The sequence below is a fragment of the Argiope bruennichi genome, chromosome 10 (assembly GCF_947563725.1).
Source record: "Argiope bruennichi chromosome 10, qqArgBrue1.1, whole genome shotgun sequence".
In the NCBI taxonomy this organism is placed as follows: Eukaryota; Metazoa; Arthropoda; class Arachnida; order Araneae; family Araneidae; genus Argiope; species Argiope bruennichi.
The window spans coordinates 58,343,234-58,360,715 of NC_079160.1; positions in this window are offsets into that span (position 1 = coordinate 58,343,234).

Here is a 17,482-nt window from a genome sequence, read left to right on the forward strand (position 1 = left end):
TTTCAGTATTTAATATCACAATTATTTATTCTATTTACTTTATTCTTAGATATGATGCACATTCATAAAGAAACGAGTTTAGACGTACGAAAATTGATTATATTTCATTTTAAAGCTGGAAAATCAATTAGAGGCATTGCAACTATAACTAATCTACCTCATTCAACGGTGCAAAGCATAATAAAACGTTACAGAGAGGGAAAAAGGATTGCAAACAAGCCTCGTAATGGTCGCCCACAAATTCTGTCAGCTAGAAGTCAAAGAAATATTGTGAGTAAATTTCTAAAAAATCCACGTCTGAGTGCAATAAAGTTTACTTCACAATATAATGAATCAAATGGAACTTCTATTTCCTGTGAAACTATTCGTAGAATTCTTCGGAATGCTGGTATACATGGCCGCTCTGCACGAAGAAAATTCTTTGTAAGTCAGAAGAACAGAATTGCTAGGCTTAAATTTGCCAAATCTATGATAAACCAGCCAGAGAGCTATTGGAATCGTGTCTTATTTGCAGATGAAAGTAATTTTAACATCTTTGGGTCGGATGGGAGAATCATTGTATGGAGAAAAAAACAACAACAAAGAACTTAATCCCAAGAATTTAGTTGGAACAGTAAAACATGGCGGTGGAGGTGTCATGGTTTGGGGGTGTATGTCAGCGGCTGGAGTAGGCAATTTAGTATTCATTGATGGTATAATGGATTATAGAGTTTATATAAATATTCTCAATAATAATTTAAAAGTGTCAGCACAAAAATTGGGCATTTTAAACAACTTTGTGTATTACCAAGACAACGATCCTAAGCACACGGCCATGAATGTTCGCCTTTTTTGCCTCTATCATTGCCCTCAAACCCTTAAAACACCAGCTCAATCACCGGATTTAAACCCTATAGAACATATTTGAAAAGAATTAGAGGTGCGAATAAGAAGTCACGACATTAAATCGAAAATTCAACTGAAAGCAGTAATGAGCGAAGAATGGAACAAGATCGGTGCAGAAGTAACCGACCGTTCAGTTAAATATATGCCCAAACGTTTAAAAGCTGTTATAAAGAATAAAGGATATCCTACTAAATACTAAACATTTATGAAAATTCAGAACATTTCATATTTAGTGATGTTTTTTTTAAAGTGTATGATTACTTTTGTGTCCTATTTTTGTGCAATTTTATTTATTGTCATTTTTAAAAAAATAATTTGCATCGTAATTAAAATTTATTCTTCACTGCTTTATTAAGAACTGTAAAAATATGCTATGAAAAAATTTTCATGTAAAAATAAGAATATATAATGGTACATAATGAGGTTTTCAATTGATTCTTGTTAGTGTACGAACACTTTTGGGAGCCACTGTATGTGCGAAGAAAAGTAAAAATCGGTTGGGAACTATACCGCCAAATTTCGTCACTTAAAGTCAATGGAAATTCTGATATTTTTCAGAGTACCGCGTCAAAGATAAATTATTATTTTTTCCTTTCTGTATTGGAAGGGGTTTATAAAAGATAAACATATTTATTTTACCTTGTTTTCTCTTGTGCTGACAGTATCTTATAAATTAATTCTTTCTGTATAATTATGTATTGTGGAAGCACTGTTTACTTTCAAAAGAATGAACTAATCAAGAAAACTTTTTATGAATGTCTTTGATATAGTATTTTTAATTACTTATTATTTTGCATATGTTATCATGATCAAATATTAGGCATTTATAAATTGCTGTAGCCCCATTCGATTAATTCATTTTTTGCTGAAATTGAAATTTTTGTAAATATTAAAAAGATTCAGAAGATTAAGAATAAAGAAGTATTTAATTCGAATCAAATTTAAAATAGTTAAAATCTGTATACGAAAATCAAGAATGAAATTTAAATGTAGTTCTTCTAGAATTTGATCCCAGTGCAACAAATCTCAAGACTCATAAAACAGATTCAAATACTGACAGCCTTTTGATGGTTAGTAAAATAAATTGAAGACATTTTTTTTACAAATAGTCTAGCAAATTTTTAACATTAGGGTGAGTATCTGAAAAATTAGGGTTAGTATCTGAATAAAAAAGAAACTTAAGAGAGTGAATTATTTAGAAGTGAACTAATTAATATTTAATTGGCTTTTATTAAAATTAATTATTATGAATTAACTTGAAGCTAAATTAGTGAAATTGTTCTTGTCACCTTGTCAGATTTGCCTTGTCTTTCCCCACTTTAGTAAACTTCTGCCGTCGACTCTGCATACTACTAGCGGAGTAACTAATGTGCGGTAGACACAGCAAATACTCTGGATGTCATTAATATGGGCACAAAATTGAGGATAAAATTAATTTATTTAAGAGAAAAGTCCTTTTAAAAAATAAATCTCATTCTCTATGTTCTCAAAAATTGAAATGGAGATTATTTTCTCTCATTTTATTGTTTCGAAATATTAATTTAATATGAAAATTTTCAAAATTCAATTCGCAGCCTAAGTTTTATTTTTGACATGGACTATCGAGTCGAGTTTTTGAAGATACTTTTTTGATTAATAAAAGAAAAATTAGATATATCGCAATAGTATGATTGAATCATGTGAGTAGAGTATAATAAAACCAGCTTTTCAGGTCTTTGTATGAAGAGAATGAAAGAACCCCCCCCCCCCCTCAACATGACATCGGGTTTGATATAAACTGAAGAGCATATTTTTGTTCACCAAATGTTTCAATTACTCACCAAGAAAGCGATGATTGTTTTCCCGAGTTAGCACCCCTATATTATACAACATAGCAGGATATTAAACAATATTCGAAATATTGTATAATATTATTGAATATTGAATAATAGGATATAATAGTGCAATATTGTATAATATAGTGCAACATTCTGCGCTATCTGAGTTTGGAAAATTAATAGATTCTTTCGAATTTCTATAAACTAAACTAAAAGAGAATACCCAGGTATAAATTTTGTTAAAAATAAAAGTCTTCAAAGTGGAAATTATAGGCAAGGAAAGCTTGCTAGGATAAAAGATAGCGAGTATAGAATAACTACTGACTATTTATAAATTATCTATTTTCTCTACGTATTGACATTAGATTGAATTTGTTTCGTTTTAAGACAACAAAGTTTAAACTGTGAGTTAACAACAATAAAGAAAAAAAAAAACTATGTCAATTTTTGATTTTTACACACACAATTAGTGAAAGTAGACTTTAGGAAACAAATTCTTAGCTAGAGGTGAGGATATGACAGCTCTATATAATTAATGGGTTCAGTTAGAGAAACGCTCATAACCAGAAAGATACAATTATATCGTATAATTGCTGAATAGTATTTATTGTTGAATAATTAATTTAAGACTTCTCTTTAGTGGTATAATCACATTGAACTCCAGGAGAGATACAAAAGAATATAAATTTGACTGAAATTCAAAATATTTCCATACATAGAAGTTGAATGCCGAATTTTTGCCTTTATTTTTAGAAACAACATATTAATCTTATTACCTTTAATTATTTCAAAATACTATTTTTGCATTTAAAAAAAATTAAAGTTTTCAGAAATTAAAAAAAAGCTGCAGGGGCGGGGGAGAAAAGAAATTAAAAAACAATTCAAGGATTTGAAAAAAAAAAACCCCAATGAAATAAATTTATTATAATAAATTTCAACAATGAATTTATAAACCTTTTTTTTTAAAAGTTTTTTAAAATGTGTGGAAAGTTGTAAAGAAAATGAATATATCACTGAAAAGATCAGATTTTCAATTATATATGATATAACATTTATTTTTGCTTGACAGCAGCTTTAGAAAGTATCATTACATCCACTGACATTTCGCTTCATTTTTTAAAACTTATTATAATTTCAGAAAAGAGTTCTTCCATGTTTCACATTCCTATCTTCCAAAAATACATTTGCATTAAGTATGATATCTCCAAGAAAATAATTATACATATTATAAAATTATATATAATTGCATATTACTCTATAATATATATAATTATACATATTATTATATTATATACAATTATAAGTATTCAAGAGATATATTTTTTATATAAAACGAATAAAATGTAAAACGTATAAAGTAAGTTTACTTCTTATAAAAATTCAATCTACTTCTATTACTCATTACTAAATGTTTACACTAATTCGAAAAGATAAGTCTAACATCAAAGAGTCAAACCTGGTATTATCCTGGATTTTGATAATGCTTTGGTAAAGTAAATTATTCCACATTTTATCGATTGTTTTTCAACTATTCCTTATTGGGTAGAGGTTGAATGGACTCGAACAGGACAACTGACAGATTGCTATTTTAGTTATATCCAGTTATACATCCAGAGTTGCTTAGAGGCATAATTTCTTCTATTTCATTAAAAAAAATTAAATTAACAAAATAAGCATAAATTTCTTATGCAATTTTTCCTTTCTTATTGAATTTAACTTTCCAAACAATTTTTTTATTGCTTTACAAAAATATGAATAAAATTTTAGTGAAAACGTGAGAATATGTCCTTTAGCTATTAAACAGTACTATGGCTAATGAAACTATGCAAACAAATACAAATTACTACATGTAAATAATTTCATAACTTTTATAAATATATAAAATTTAATTGAACTTAATTTATAATTTGATTTAATTTAATTTAATTTTAATTGTTTCGATGAAGAGTAGCACATCCATTCCAATGAATTGCTTAATTTTATAGGTAGAAATTTCAGAAAAATATATTCCACCAACCTTTTACATTACTATACATTAAATAAAAAAAAAAGAAATTATAAACCAATCTAAAAGAGAGAAAATCATTTTTGAAAAAAAATTCTGTAAACCTGACTGCTTGAAATGTTCCTGTAATATTAAATTTGTTTAATATTACAGGAAAAACTACTTATGACAAATTATAATATAAAAATATAAATTTTTAACCAACCTAAAATATTTGATCAAATGTTAAAAAAACAAATCTGAATCCAGATAAGCACTTTTATTATGAAATAATTTTTTTTCATATGAAAGATAAACAAATTTAATAAAATCCATTTTAAAAAACAAACTTCTATTCGTGAAATAAAAAATATGTGTGAATTCACAAAGTTTCAGACCTCTAACTCATCAGGAAATTAACAGAGAATGGATTACATATTTCTATCTTTACGAATATGAAATTATTCAAGTTAAACAAAAATGTTTAAAAAGCCATTTGGCGTTGCATTCATCTTGATAACCCATGCATTAAAGCAGCGGTACGGAATTTTAAAATTCTTAGAATGGATATTTTGACCATTCTTGCTTTAGGAAATTAGCGCACGTTTACTTCGAAAGAATTTTGAGTGAAAAAAAAATATATATTATTTTGAAAAAGGAAAGATTTCGCCTACTGCAACGGAAATACAGGGTTGGGAGAGGGCGAAGAATTCAATATATTTTATTTTCTATAGTGTGCTGCCATCTAGTGTCTTGAAATGACTACATTTGATTTGCATTTAAATTTCCAAAATGCAACGGAATTCTACAATCGGCAGAAAGTAATTGTTTCTCTTATTTAAAGATACAAGATTCAACAAAATTTTAAAATATAGTGCTAATGTAAAGCAGTATAAAAAATAAACGAATTCTAAAATACACTTAAAGATAACACTTAATTTTATGATAAATAGGTGAAAAATTGAAAGTAAATTGTTCTTTTTAAAGAATAATTATCGATAAAAAAAAAAAAAAAACTTTTTAGTCATTTAGATAAAGAAAATTTTGATAAAATGATCTGTAGAATCTGATTTTCTAAAAATTGTATTCATATGCTTTTTTTAAAGAAGGAGATAGAGGTTTTATTTATAATATCTTCAAATGCATTATTTATGTAATAAATCTAATTTTATGATATATATTTAATATACCATTAAAAAAATTAATATAAGGTTCAAGCAATAAATATACTATAAAAATGTAATTCAGGTCTTTCCTTCACCATAGGCTTAAAATTACTTAAGTTAAAATAAATTTTTTTCAAACACTTTTTTTAAAAAAAAATTATAATTTTTTTTTTTTTTTTTTTTTTTTACTATTTTTTTAGGGATGTTACTTTATTCAAACTTGTTACAAAAACTTTCTACAGGTAGCACTACGAAATTTTTAAAGCATGTATCTTTCTTATTTTTTTTTAAATTTTGTAATTATAAATACAATTTTTTCTATTTTTTGCTATTAATTTTTTTGACATGAATTCATAACATAATGACCAAATTAGGTATAGAAAAGAACAAAACAAAAGTTTGAAATAAGCTGAAACGTTCACTAACCTTGCTTGGATTGTGAAACTTATTATTATTATATGCGCAATTGCTTGATTATTTAAAAAATATACCGAATTTCGTACTCCAGTCAAATGATGACCATCGAAATGAAGCTAGTCTCTATAAGCTATCTCTGTTAAAATAAAGATTTAACGATACCATTCTATATATTGTGGCCTATTCTATATATTGTAGCAATATATACTAATTTTGAGTCATTTGAAACTTTTATTTTCACAGTATCAAATGAATACCAAAAAATCCTCTATTGTCCACAATATACTTCTGAAATTAATAGAAGAATGGACACATCAAATTAAACCAAATTTCTTCAAGATAGCTCAAGATAGAAAATTTCTAAAAGAAAAGGAACTTTAATTTAGTTCCTTAAAATACAATTAAAAATTATGTATTATCATTATTATATTAATATTATGCAAGATTTTAAAAGGTTTTGCTTAAACATTTTATGTTTAAAACAGTACTTAAAAGATCTGATAAAATGAATTAGAAGATAGTAGGTTAAAACTGCAATGTACTAACTAAATTTCGAAACTCATTTGAGGGAGGTTGTGCAGTTTTATAAGTACCTATATTGTTTATGGAAAATGAAATCGCCCACCTCTCAGTATATATATTAAAATTAAAGTTTAAAAAATAATTTTAGGGTTGTACTGTTGGTATGTGGCCTTAATAGGCGAGCGATTACTGAATAATGGTGTCAATCAGTTTACATCTACAGCGTTTTCAGAAGAGCTAAAATAATTTTAATCGTTGAGTATTTCCTAAATACAGGGTCGTAATATCAGTCTTATCGATGCATAAAAGCTGATCTACATGATAATATATTCTTTTATCGATTGTTTCGTATATTAATAAAATGTGGTATGTTATGGGTTTAGATTTATAACATAAAGAAGAAAACCAAATAAGAATTGGTCAATGAGGCCAAAATTTCAAATAAAGTTACAATTTTGGCATCAAGGCTGCATTTACTTTTCTAGTAACGTTTATGAAATATCACGTTTATTTGTCAATATCAAAAGTTTAATTGTCAATAAGACAATTAAACTTTTGAAGAATTTGATTGAAATTTGATAAACAGCTACAGTATTTGATAAAACTAGTATCAAATTCTGCACATCTAGCTTATTGTCTTTGTTATTTCTCTCGTACGTTAAGTATAGAAAGGGAAAGTATTGTAAAGGTAAAAAAAAAAAAAAAAAATATTTAAACACGAGGTTTTGACAAATCTCCCCGTATCAGACGTTTTTATTGTATTTTTATTTCTCTCGTACATTAAGTATAAAAGAAAAAGTACTGTACTAGAGGTTTTAACATATCTCCACGCTGCAGGTCTTATTAAATCTAAAAAAGCACGTTTTTTTTTTTTAAATTATGTCTGCTTGTATATGAATACGAAATTAAAGAGCACTTTAAGCAAAGCGGATGAAATTTGATAAGCCGTCTTAACATCCATTTTGTTGATTTCTATTAAATTTTAAACGAAATCCATTCAGAGGAAGGATATTTGTCTATAAGTTAGTGAGTACGTTAATTACAAAACATGAAGAGATGGATAAATGAGATTTGGTAAATAATTTTAATATCTAAAGTGTAACTTCAGTCAAATTCGTCTATTTTTCTAATTGTATATTTGAATGCATGTCAATGGGAAAACTTAAAAGCACAACGACTGATTGGATAAAATATGACATGTGATCACGTTTTTAAAATTGTAATTAAATTGTTCGAAGAGGATCGGTAAGAAAAGTTTCCAAAATTCATGTTCGCCATTCATTACTATATTGCGAAATACAACGAGTTTAGTTTAGTTTAGTTATATTAACGTCCCGTTTTAAAGCAACACTAGGGCTAATTTGGGACGGACCTCGCAATTTTGAACCATGGTCAGATGACGAGGACGACACCTGAGATTTAATTTTATAATTTATTTATTTATTTTCATACTTGTTCTGTCTTAAATATCTATAAAATTATTAATTTAAAATTTCTATTATTAGTATTAAACATGCAATTATCAAAGTTATTTATTAAAATTTTGAATGTACCTCTTTTTATTAATTGTTAACGCCAGTGATTTGAAAGGTATATAAATGGTGCTTTTTTTACATTTATATAGAAAATTACATTTTCTCATAACGCATGAGTTTATAATACTGCCACTGCTGCTTATTCAAGTTTATGTTTTTACTTCATAGATGGCAATACTTGTCCGTCGAAGAAACGTTTTGATTTTCACTTTTTTTTTCCAACGCATCTTTCTACTACAACCCGTTCAGAACTAAAATGCATGCATTTTTTTTTTTTTTTGTCTAATTTTGTTTAGATACGTGCTGTCGGAAAATTATTATTTTTAATTTCGAGATCAGAAATTATTTCTATTCTCTAAAAACTTTTAACACTTCTGTAAAATAAATAAAAAAGCAGTTTTTTTCAATGATTTAATTTTATTTTAGCCCAATTTTTTTTTTCTCTAGCTTTTGTAAATTGTAAAAATATTTTTCTAAATGTAATTTAAAGTGTTATTTTTCATAGTTTTATATACTGGATTAATTAATTTTCTTTTTATTAAACGGAAATGATCGTTGCACAAAAAATAATAATAGACATGACGATAAAATAAAAATAGATGAATTATCTCTATCAGTTTACAATGTTATAATTAAAAATAGCAGAGTTCCATATTTAAAAAAATAAATTTTTATTATATTTACAAACAAGCATTCAATTTAAAAATTATATGATTTTTAATTTGATAATGTTTTTAATTTGTGATTTTTGATGATTAATTGCTGACACGCGATTAATTCTCAATCACAATTATCAAATAATTGCATACGTATTTTGGGCGTCTTTATTCCCGATTGTTGATATCAAAATTTGGTATGGAGCAATAACTGTCGCCCTAAATTTAAATATTAATTTTACTAACTATTTAAATGCTATACATTCTAAATTTCATTTATTTAAATCATTGCGTTTTTTAGTTATGATTTTTAATTGCATGAGAAAGTGTACACTTACAGATGGAAAACACCTTGTTATATTTGGTTCAAAATTTTATAATTATCTACATTTTAGTGCTAAACTTGTGTACCGAATATTATATCTCTAGCTCTTTCTGTTTTATAACTATTCTGTTCACTTGTATTCGAACCGCAAGACAGAGAGAGATTTCCTCATAATGGATTTCGATAAAAATTTGATAGAAATTTACAAATACAGTACACTCCCGATTATCCGCGGAATTGGGTGGCGCGGCCGCCGCGGATAACAAAAATCGCGGATAATCCGAAAAAAGCTAAAAACGGGTATAGCAAAAGAGAAAACAGTCATTCCAACTTTGAAAAATCGTTTTATGTACAATAAAACGTAAAATAAACAGCAGGAAATGTTTTACTAACGCTTAATATTTTAGTATATCACTCAAAACTAACCTAAAATGCATTTTGTTAATGAAAACAGAAAAGTGCTATGTACTTACGAGAGGCGTCAAGGATACACAGAAAAATGAATACATATGTACTGTTTTAATACTGTAATGTATTATGTAATTACAAAAGCGTAACTGTAAAACGACACCTTTTTGAAGAAATCAGTCATTTGTGTTGGTTTCTTGCTTTGGAAGCATTTTCTCTTTGCTTAAAAGCAAAAAAAAAAAAAAAAAAAAAAAAAACTTAGTGCGGCAGGAGCGGATAACCCGCCCGCGGATAATCGGGAGTCTACTGTATCGTGTAAAGATGATATAATAAATTTAATCCTTATTCCTCAAAGCGTTTACCAGTTATCGTGTGTTGCAGGCAGATGTCGAGAGTAATACCACTAGGCATACTGGTTCAGAGGTGATCGTTCTCTGATTCAGGTCTAAATTACGATCTGTGGATGAGTGAATTAAATGCAGGGAGTGAGTAGCTATGTCGTACTCTTGGCCCTAGTTGGTGCATGCTATGAAAAAACAAGAGACGCTCACTCGGCTTAAATCACTGGCAAATAACTGTCAGCGGGCTTGTAAAGTGCCATAAGTCACAACAGGCAGATTTAATTTCAATAATGCATTTTTTTTTTTATTTAGGAAAGTCTGAAACGTGAAGACTCGAATAGAGATCTCGAGTTGGAATTTTTTAACACTTACAGTACTTTCTCTTTGCATTCTTCTTATAAGAGAAAGTAAAAAAACTCATCCAAATTAATTAAAATTATTTAATTGAAGCAGCTTGAGTGGTTTCTCTGCTATCTTCTGGGATACTTCATAATAAAAATATTATCCATCCTTTTCTTTGCGTATGAATTCTCTGGAATTTGAACAAGGCTGTTAATGCCACGAGCACTCAGAGAGAATGATACAGTCCGACGCACCAGCATTTAATACCCAAGAAAATAATAAATAATAAATAACTCCAGGGGGCACCTCGAAATGAGGATGAGAGGCTTCCGGTATGGTGGTTGGATCTCGCCACCCTGGTGGGTATCCAAAAAGGTGGGGGATCTGGCTCCTCCCATCTATGACGGGACGTACTTCCTTCGGGAAGGGTTGTATCATGGCCGGTGATGGCCCTTAGGACTCAACCACGGTTCCCGTCAGTATTGCTGTTGCGGCGGTCCGGTCATTCAGTTTTCGTTATCCGTGTGCCTTCGGGCGGGTCGGAGAGGCAGTGATATGACTTACCCAAGAAAACAAAGTATGCATTCTGAACATTTTCTTTTCAACTGATTGAAAACAACATTTAATGCGGATCTGTTATTTTAATAAAAAACTGACTTATTAAAAACACATACTAAATTTAATTTATTTAAATCATTGCAGTTTCGAGTTAGGCATTTGTATATACTTGAATACATATGAGATTGGAGAACATAATAATACAAATGTAAAAACTGTGGTATATCGCTCGATAAGCGAATCACTTTTTTATAGTTTTGTTTTCCTCGTTATGCTGAATTTTTTATGCTCGTTATCATTTTGACTGTATTTTAAAAGATAATTGTTTTGTCATTTTATTATTTAAAAGAATAATTTATTTTTGTCATTTATTATTTTAAAGAAATTATTTTCTACAAGTTGTAATTATGCATTCATAAAAGTAATGCGTAAAACCTCAAAGAAAATGAATTAATTATAAAAAAATAGAGCAAATTCTCCCATACATATTATACCAAGTCAATTGAACTGGGAAGAAATTAAATTTTATTTAATATAATGCAATAACAGAATCAATAGAAATATATATTATGAAAATAAAAAAATAAATAATGCATCTTTTTCATCATTAACCAATATTTTTGAGGATTTAGAGGTCTTGAAACAGTTTACATACACCTATCTTTCTCAAATCTCTGAACTCATTTAAATGCTTATTAATGGCAGCACTCTTTGTGCTAGAATTAATTTTTTAAATTGAAACTGCTAACCGTTTTATTTAATACTAGCTTTTACCCGCTACTTCGTACGCGTGGAAATAGATTGGAATTTATAGCATCAATGGCTTTATCTTTTGTTACTCCTGCGCATGCGTGAATTTTCAACGCCAATTGGGGCAACGTAATATAAATTATAAATTTTTAATTTCATTTATTCTATTTTATTTTAATTCAAAAGTACTTCAGAATGGATCCGAAAGATCGATTAATTAAAAATGTTTAATTTTAAATGTATCGAACACTAAGAAAATAAACAGAATCGTTTGAAATAATAGTCAAAATCATGTCAAGACTAATCTCATTGTAGTGGGAAAAGAAAACCCTGAAGCTTTCCACATTTGGCGATTTTTGGCGGGAAAGTTAGTTTTTAATTAATAAACAATTAACCACTCAATTAACTGGAATAAATAATAGCCTATGTCCTATTCCAGACTATAATCTATCTCTCAGCTAAATTTCATCCAATTCTGTTCAGCCGTTCTGGCGTGATTGACTAACAAACATCCATCCATCCATACAAACTTTCACATTTATAATAATAGTATAGATAATGCAATATCAGAATCGTGAAGAAATATATAGTAAGAAAAAAAAAATTATCTGCCTTTTTCATGCTTTACTAATATTTTAAGGATTTAAAGGACTTTTTATAATAATTTATGTACACCTGTCTTTCTCGAAGATATGACATCATTTAAATACTTATTAATGGCAGTATTCTTTGTTTTAGAATGGTTTTTTTAAATCAAAACTGCTGAATCTAATTCCTATTTAACGAAGTAGGTTTGTAAAATAATAAAAAGGTGCATTTTGTTATGTCACTAAAGTTTCTTAATAAAGGTTAGTCAAAAATAAAACACCTGAACTTGTTTATTCTAGAATTAAACAGAATTGATTCGGCATATCTAAAAAAATCAAATGATTATCCCTTAAGAAATAGTCCATTTGTTTTTTCTTTCTGTGATCATAGTAAAATTTTATAAGTGATTTTAATTACAAACAGCTTTTCTTTGTAACGCCTTTCTTTATGCTATAATTGTTTTTTAAATCAAAACTGCTAACTGTAACTTCTTTGATTCCAAATTTAAAAAAATACGTTTGTAAAATAAAAAAGAGGCATTTTATCATGTCACTTTCTTAGTAAAAGTTAGTCAAAAATTATGTTTTGTTATGCCACTAAAGTTTCTTAACAAAAGTTAGTCAAAAATAAGACATTTGCACTTGTTTATTCTAGAAGTAACCAGAATAGATTGTATATATCTAAAAAGTCAAATTATTATCCCATAAGAAATATTCCAAATGCTTTTTTTTTTCTGTAATCATAAAAAAAATTATAAATGAAATTTTAATTACAAACAGCTCTTCTTTGTAAAGTGGTATTATTAAAATGTTTCATACTTTCCTTTATTGCATCATTTTAAAACTTTAATTAGTCCTATTTAAAAAGACTCGCTTTTGGAACATTTGTGATTAATTAATTATATTTATCATTCGCATCTGGCAATTCCGATAAAATTTATAATCGGTAAATTATTTTTTTACATCTGGCAACATGAATGGTATTCAGAATGCTTTCATTTATTTCTTAAATTTCGTGCACTTCTGTTTTCCATTGTAATCGTTATTTTTTACGAATTAATAAAAATTTTCACAATCCATTGTTGTGTCCTTTTTCCTTCATTTTTCATTTCACGATTGCCTTTTTCAAGACTGCGAATCCTAATGTATTATTTTGAGTCACTTCCTTTTTAAATATTTTAGTTACTTATCTAACTATATTCAATACACATAACACAGCTCGACTTTCTATATTTTTCTTTCAGATAAACTTTTTGGTATCAGGTAGTTACTGTTGTTAGTTAAATTTCCTTTAACGTATGAACTAATTATCACTCTCAATAACATAAAAAACTTTTAAGGCTAATTGCATTTACCAAGTTGAAGTTGATTGAACAATGGAAAATAATTAAAACTGCGTGAGATACCACAACAGTCAAATAAAATTGCATGTTGAGAATTAGACTTGGTTTTCTTGGTCAGAAATAAAATAGAATATTCAGTAATATGTTTTGAAATAATATGTAATATAGAAACAATATGTTTTGTAGTTTTACTCATAAAATCTTTAAAAAGGAAAACATTCTATCTTTAGTTATTGTATCAAATTTACAAGGCAATACTGAAGCGGAAAAAATTCTACGAAAATAGAATAATTTAGGGTCTTTCATTTAATATTATTTACCAAAAAACTTTTAGTGTTAATTGAAAAATTTAATTAACTCTAAATTCTGGAAGCGTTTCATAGTTTTCATACAAACGAGATTGCAGTACCTCACTATCAGTTATCTGAATTCAGTCAATGCATTTTTACGTTCTCTTATACGTAGTATAGAAAAAGTATAGTAATCGTCAAAAAAGAAATCGAATTTTTGACGATTTTGATTCGAAATTTTGACGAATCTCCACATTTTAAACTTCTCTGATTTCTTTGAAAAAAAAACATTTTTGGAAAATGTTTCCTGTCTGTCTGTGACAAAGATAACTCATAAAACGCCTTGAGCTAGACTGATAAAATTTGGTATACGGTCTTTACACGAAATTTGTAGATTTCTGACAAATTGTGAGCCAAATCCGTTTAGAAGAAATCTGTCTTTCCGGCTTTTCGAATATAAGTTAACACTATAACTATAAAATGAACAGAGTTAGACCGATAATATTCCGTACACAGATTTAATATCTATAGCGTATACATCTATCAAATTTTTAGCCAAATCCAATAAAGGATTGATTGTCTGTCGGTCTGTACTTTCAGAAACATGTAAACGCGATAATTTAAATATATGAAATTTGATATGGGATTTTGTGACTACAAACACGGTTTTGTGTTATATCTTTGTTTCAATCGGTTGAGAAAAGCGTGTCTAAAATACAAATTAAATTTTCGGATACTATTAACAGTATAAAAGGGATTAATCGCCAAGGATGGCACGACAGATTCAATAAATTTACGCCAAATGTTAATATCTCGTAACTATTGTACGCCAATACTATGCAGGGATTCTTTGGCATGGCAAGTTTATTAAAGAATATACGAGAAAGTTTTTGGGGGACCACACCAGCTACTTACTTTTTAATAAACGGAAAGCCATCGATAAGGATAAGAACCTTGGTGTTTTTCAGTTGTAAGGAGATGCTCTACCTGTTTTAAGGTGCGAAGAAAGAAACCAGATACTGATATGAGCTCTTTAATTTACACTGAAAAACTATCTGGTAAAAGTACAAAAGAACAAAATTATTATTATTATTTTTTTTTTGCAAGAAGAAATATATTTTTGTATTAACTCATCCAAGTTTTAGCATTATTTGTTTTCTTGGTATTTTTATGTTTACAGAAAAATATATCAATTATTTTTCTCTGGTCTGTTTGGAGTTGCTTTTTTTTTCCATCTTCTTGTATTTCCACCCAGTTTACTAGAAATCATGGATTTTTCCAAAATTAAATCGATTAAAAAATATTCTATTAAATGCATAAAATTCGAACAAGCTAAATGTTCTTATCTTTTTTTTTTTTTTTTTTTTTGTCTTCAAGCTCATGACAAGATTCAAAGTTCATTTTTAGTTTATATTAAACAGATAATATTAGACAATAAAATATATTTAGCATTAATTGGAAAAATTATCTTTATTTCGCAAAAAAAAAATCTATTTAATGTTTTTGTGATATTAAAAAATAAATATTTTCTAAAGCACAATTGCTATTTAAAATATTTTTCTTTAAAAAAATGAATAGTTTTGGAAACAAATATAAAAACATTATTTGCTTAATAACTTTTCTTGAAATTATGATATCACATATAGCATTCAACTAAAAAGTATTCATATAAGGCTTTTATATCTATATGTATTGACCTTGGATATCCTTTTCTTAAGTTTTCTGTGGAATCTGCATTTAAATATTTTAGATAAGAATTATTTTTCAATATCCTTTCGAAATATTCTAAGCAAGATTTTTTTACTTCAACCTTGGAAAAATCTCTTCATAAACCATCAATTATTTCAATCCAGTATTTATTAATATTTTAAATTCAATGAAATTTCCAAGTAAATCCTGAAGAACACGGCCTTGTAAAAATTTTCCTTTTAATTTTTCATCTTAAAAGAGAGAGAGAAAAAATCCAGAAGTTTATAAAGAACTTATCTCCATCTAATCAAACTTTCAATTTTTTCGCCTCATCATTTTCTTCATGATTACAAAGTTTTTTTTTAAAAAAAAGGCGGTAAGAGAATCACGATTTTGTTGTAGGGAAGATCTCGTGATCCGTCTCGTTTACGAGAAGTGTTAAAACACAAAAATTCCATGTAAATGAGACAAACTTGAAAAATATATTCTCAATGTCTCGGTCACGCGGTGTTTTCCTTCATATCGGCCCTTTTATGATGTTTTACCTTTCGCCCTTTTATCACAGGTACATCCTCTTCTTCAAGAAAAACTCAGGACTGACCTTCGCTTATCGCAAATTTAACAGAAACAGCCTTGAGTCGATTGAAAGTTGTGCCCAAAAACTTCGATGGGTTTCCCCTTTCCCCCTTTCCTTTTACGAACTAGCTGCTTAAGGAAGCTGCTCTTACTCAATAGTGTTTCACTTCTTGAAAAAAGTCAAGAAAAAAAATTCATCAAACATTTCATTCCAAGAAGTGAACTGAGTAGGAAATACGAATGAATTAATTAAGAATTACTGAAACTCCGAAATTGGAAATGAAATCAGACTAGTTTTTTTCTCTTAGTCATAAAAATATTTTTTAGCTGGGATCCTACAAAATTGCATAATTATGTTTTGTTACATATGTAAAATTGTTAAATTATAAAGTTAAAGGGACTTACAAAAATGTGCAATTTTATTTTGTTTCATATATAAAATTGTAAATTATAAAGGTTTGAATCCTTAATTAATTAGTTAAAAACATTTTTTACAAAAAAAAAAAAAAAAACCCATTTTATTTAGTTCATCGAAAAAATTTATCAAACATTTCATTCCAAGAAGTGAACTGAGTAGGAAATACGAATGAATTAATTAAGAATTACAGAAACTACGAAACTTGAAATGAAATCAGACTACTTTTTTGTTATTTGTCATAAAAAGCTTTTTTAAGTGGAGTCCTACAAAATTGCACGATTTTGTTTTGGTCCACATATAAAATTGTAAATTATAAAAATTTGAATCCTTATTGATTGATTGGAAAAAATTTATACAAAAAAAGCTTATAAAACATTTTATTTAGTTCATTAAAAATGTTTATAAAACATCTCATTCCAATAAATCTACTGAGGAGGTAAACAAAGGAATTAATCAAGAATTACAAAATCTTCGAAATTGGAAATGAAATCAGACTAGGGTTTTTTTATTATTAGTCATAAAAATCTTTTTAACTGAGGCCTTACAAAATTGCACAATTTTGTTTTTTTACATATAAAATTGTAAACTATTAATATTTGAATCCTTAATTAATTGATTGGAAATTTTCCTACAAATAATTCTTAAAATTTGAATTACAAAATTTGAAAAAAATTGTGAAATTTAAACGAGTTTTATTTAAGAAAATATAATATTTTGTTGAAATATGTTGCAGAATGATTGGTTATTGAATATTGACCAGGAAACTTTTACGATACATACCCTGACTCACTTTCTTTACATTGCAAATGCATTTTATGAAGAGAGAATAACACAAGATAAATTTCTCGTACTAATGTAGATTTAAAAGTCATT